Source organism: Suncus etruscus, chromosome 2 (genome assembly GCF_024139225.1).
Source record: "Suncus etruscus isolate mSunEtr1 chromosome 2, mSunEtr1.pri.cur, whole genome shotgun sequence".
Classification (NCBI taxonomy): domain Eukaryota; kingdom Metazoa; phylum Chordata; class Mammalia; order Eulipotyphla; family Soricidae; genus Suncus; species Suncus etruscus.
In genome coordinates, this window is record NC_064849.1 from 112,867,352 (window position 1) to 112,872,566 (window position 5,215).

Genomic DNA, 5,215 nt, shown 5'->3' on the forward strand with positions numbered 1-5,215 from the left:
CAAAACAAAAAGATGGTGAGAAATGTGCACTGATGAAGAGTGTTGTACATTGTCTAAAACTCAATCATGAGCAACTTTGTAACTGTGGAAAATAAAAACAACTTTATTACAAATAGCCTTGTAACTAAAATGTTTAAAGTAATTAAAAATAAATTAAATTTAGGGGCCAGAGAGATAGCATGGAGGCAGGGCATTTGCCTTGCATGCAGGATGACGGTGGTTCAAATCCTGGCATCCCATATGGTCCCCTGAGCCTGCCAGAAGCAATTTCTGAGTGTAGAGCCAGGAATAACCTCTGAGTACTGCCGGGTGTGACCCAAAAACCAAAATAAAAAAAATTAAATTTTGCCTTCCATGAAAGATAAAATTATCATTTTCTCTGGTGGCATTAGATACTCATTTAGAGGAATCCATGCATCTCTCAGGTCAGTGGCATCTGGGAACTATGCATGGGAGTATGAAGCCTCAGGCAGAATATAAGGTGATGGCAGCTGAGTGCAGTGGTGCTAGCTCGCCAGCAGGGTAGCAGGATTTCATAGCTCCCAGCCTATAAATAGAGCTCTTTGCCCTTTACTCCATGATGCAGCCCTTCCATGGAAGCCTCTGGCTGTGTATTTATAAGGAACTTGCTATTTAAGTGAGGAACTGACAATCTGCTGAGTGTTTGTGTTCCTCACTAGTCAAAGAGGATTTAGGGATACAATGCAGTGGAGTAACCCAGAAATAGAATGAAGTTCCAAAAGATCATCCTTAAATCCTTATTTTCAGTACAGAAGGGAATTAGAATAAAATACTACAGTGTAGTCTAATCTTTCTCTTCTAGTTTGACAGGGTATGAAGTCCAGTAACCCAATTTTGCACTTCTCTCTTACAGAAGGGTAACAAATAACAAAAAAGTCTTATTGGTTAATTGGCATAACCCAGTTCTAGTACAAGAAAGGGACTTTATTTCCTGTTCCAGATAAAGAACTGGAGAAGTCTAAATGCCTGAGGTCAAACCACATTTGGTTAGAGTGAAAATGAATCTCTGAGTGTCTGATTCCTGCTTCATTCTCCCTCTCTAAGCCTATCTGTGTCTGTAGAACCTAGAATTTATGTAGACCCTTTTGGGCCTGCCTCTTTTCTCCTGCATGGACTTGACATGCTAGCAACTCTTTATGCTTTAGTTTTCCCTTCTGTAAAATGGTCAAAATAACCATAAGGATGTTGAAACTTCTGTGTGATGACAGACATGAAACCACGTTACAACAGATTCGGCAGAAAATTTTATTTTCTACATGAATACCATCTTCTTTCTGGTTAGCTCTGGTCTTATTTCAGCAGCCATTTCCTTGCATAGTCATGGAGAATAAATGATTAAACCATGATGATACAATGTGGTCAGTGATTGAATTTGTCAGTGATTGAACTTGAAATCATCTTGGAAACTCAAAATGCTTCACAAATATCTAGACAAAGCCTGAAAATGGCATGAAAAAATAGAAAGAAGTTTAGAGCTATCCAATAAAAGCTGTGCATGGTAATGTGAAGAAAGGTTAAAGATTCTGCCAGGGATGATGCTCTTGTGAAATGAAGCAATAATTTTCAACATCTTTCAACTTTGACTCTTGCTGTTTCATAGACTTGGGGGTTGAAAACTTTGAGGTAGACAGAGTATATAAAAGATGGAGCAGAAATAGTTTCACTTGCGAATTAATTATGAATACAGCAACTAATTATGGTATTGAAGATGATTTACTTTCAACAATGGGGAAAGAAATTAGGTGAATGAGTACACAGTGCAGTTTACGAGAGTTGTGTGGATGAAACCATTGAAGCAGGAGTGGATTAAATTTGTAAATGTCTTGTGGGACGGGGTTTGCAATTTTAGACAGTGAAATAGGTTGGCGGCTTTTGAATAGAAACCTGAAAGATGTGCAAAAGTGAGCCTAGGTGGAAGCAAAGGGACACCCAGTCAAACCCACACCTCGTCCCCGGCAAGAAAAGGCAACCAACTCCACTGCTGACTCATGCTGCGCGGCCCACCCTAGCAATTCCCCCTAACGTAGACTGTTACTTGAAACCGGACTTAGCTCTAAAAGTATCCCCAATGCAAGAACTCTTCCAAGACCTCCCTGCCGCAAATCTTTTGCCAATCTCAAGAAGGTCAGGGTGTGTGATGAAAAGGTGCCTGGGAACTCACACACCACAAGAAAATCTCAAAAGACAATGGGGAAACCTATACTTCCATCATAAGTATAAGACCTGTATTACACCACCTCTTTACCTGCTTTCCCCCAAAAGTAAGGTAGTCTCTTGCATCACTTTGTTCCTTTAATTACTTTGTTATTTCATTTTTTAAAATGTTTGTTCTGGGGCTGGGCGGTGGCGATAAAGGTAAGGTGCCTGCCTTGCCTGCGCTAGCCTTGGACGGACCGCGGTTCGATCCCCCGGTGTCCCATATGGTCCCCCAAGCCAGGAGCAACTTCTGAGCACATAGCCAGGAGTAACCCCTGAGCGTTACTGGGTGTGGCCCAAAAACAAACAAACAAAAAAAAAACAAAAAAATAAAATGTTTGTTCTTCATATACATATGTGAGCACATATATTTTTATTCCTATTTTTATCTTTTTTGGGTGTGTGACTGTTTCTGTTTTCTTCTCTTTCCACCCCCAAATGCACCAGCAATATAATGTAGCACCATTTCTCTCTGCAAAGACACACTAACAAAAAAAAGGGGAAAATTTACATATAAGAATGAGCTCTTATCTACTAGGGATAAGAACTCATACTTGTTTACAATACAGGAATATCTCCCACCTTGAAACTATGTCACGTGGACCCAACTTAGACCCCAGGTGATTAGATGCCATCAATCCAGCCTTGAACCCTGGATTCCCAGACTTAGAAACGACACAGTTCTTCACAACAGCTACAGGAAACAAATCCCATCCGGGACATCCTTAAAACTGCTGGGACAACAACAAGTGCCAGCTCTAATACGATATCCTGACAACGAGGAAAATGGGAACAACTTGACCTAAGAGCTGGTTATCCTACCTCACCAGCTAATGATAAGACAAAATCAGAAGACTTGTCACCCTTTGGTCTGTCCAAATGCCAAGATCGTGATTTACAGATGACTGGCTGCTAGAACCATGACCGGACTGTATGTATCCTGGGACCAATAAAAAAGCCCTAGTCTAGGGTTTGAGCTATGACCTGATATCCAGGTCCAAAGGTCTGGCTGAGACAATTGCAATGGAATAGGTCTTCTGGAAATACAACAAAAGACGCTATCCTAGGTTCCATCCTAGGATCAGCACAAAGACCAAGATCACCAACCACAGAAGACGGATTAAAATGACACTGAGGGAACAGAACTTCTAGAATCACAAAGAAAGACTTCATCATAAGTTCCACTCCTGGACCTGTGCAGATACTGAGATCTCTAGATACAAAGGTCTGATTTTATCACCCAGGATGGGGCAGAAGTTTTCCAAAGACCATGAAAGTACCAAGGGGAGAGAATGGAGTCTATAGTTAATCCCATGACAATATACTCCAAGGGTAGAGAAACCCCATATCTCTTAGGGCAAGAGAATTCCTTTTTGAATGACTCCAATATTTACTGTGCCTGTGTAGGAGGGGAAAAAAAGAGGCAAAAAGCACAAAACATTTTTTATTCTATTTATTTATTTATTTGGTTTTTGGGCCACACCCGGCAGTGCTCAGGTGTTACTCCTGGCTGTCTGCTCAGAAATAGCTCCTGGCAGGCATGGGGGACCATATGGGACACCGGGATTCGAACCAACCACCTTTGGTCCTGGATCGGCTGCTTGCAAGGCAAACACCACTGTGCTATCTCTCTGGGCCCTATTTATTTATTTTTTTAATTTACCTATCTACTTATTGTCGATTTCTTTGTTTTGGTGTGGTTATTAAAGTTGTTGTCTCCGTTTATATTTATTTTTTTTTCTTCTTTCTTTATGTGCTCTGCCATGTTTTTTATCTCAACACCATGGCTTTTTTGTGGTGCTTCTCTTTATTGTTGGAGTGCTCACTGGATATTTTATTTGACACTTCTTTTTGTACTGTTGGGGTGTTTCACCTTCTTTTTCCCCTTCGTCTCTCAAACCGATGATGAGAGCCTATTCAGCCCATTTTCAGCGTATTTGATTTTTCCCCAGTTTATTACTTTTCTCTTCTTCAAAAGAAACCACATAACTTGAACTATCTACTCCTGCCTCTCAGTTAGAGGGGGAAATAAGGGAGGCACCAAGACCAAAGAGGTGTAAGACTACTAAGTAGTAAGCTAGGTACAGAGGGGACCACATATTCTAGCAGTCCCGGGGGTGAGGGAGGAGAATATGGGAGGTAGGACAGGAATGGAGGTATAGGGAGGACAAATCAGTGATGGGAATCCCCCTGATTTTATGTAATTATGTACCTAAAATATTATTGTCAACAATATGCAAGCCATTATGATCAAAATAAAAATTATATTAAAAAAAAGTGAGCCTCGGTGGAACAAGTAGGAGTAGAGAGAGTAGGTCACGGGTACTGATTGCCATGTCTCTGCAGCTTTTGTGTGCCTCTGTTTCTTTGTTAGGTAACTTAGAAATCCTCTCGTAGATTTGAATCAGAACACTCAGTTGATTAGGCTTTCATTCTAGTAAGCTTATTCTGGGAATCTTTGTACAAATAGGCTCAAGAGACAGAAATGCTTTAGGTCAATAACGAACAACACTGGAGAGAGTCACAGTGGCTGGTCCGAAGTAGTAGCATGGAAAGATAAGAATGAAAGTAGATCAAATACTGAATATAGTGTGAGGTTAGCAAGATTTGTTAAAAATCAGCACAGAATTTGGAGTTGAGAAAGACTCTGAGTTATTCATTTGAATACCTAGACACCTACTAAAGTAGGTGTTAAAACCCCTATGATGAGTTGTTCTTTACTGAGTGGGGAAGATGATGGGGAAAGCAAGTTTTGGGGACAATGTCAGGAACTTGATTTTCACCTTGTTTGAGAGGGCTTTTAGTCCTCAGAGTGATCCTTTCATATCAAGAGGCAGATAGATAAAAAGTGCAATAAGATGGGATAAGGTACATACCTTGCATGCTGATGATCTGAGTTCTGTCTTCAGCACCACATGGTCCCTGGAACAGCTGGGAGAGCCATCAGAGCATCTCTGGGAGTGGCCTTAATACTTCCCAGTTCTATATTTCCAAGTAG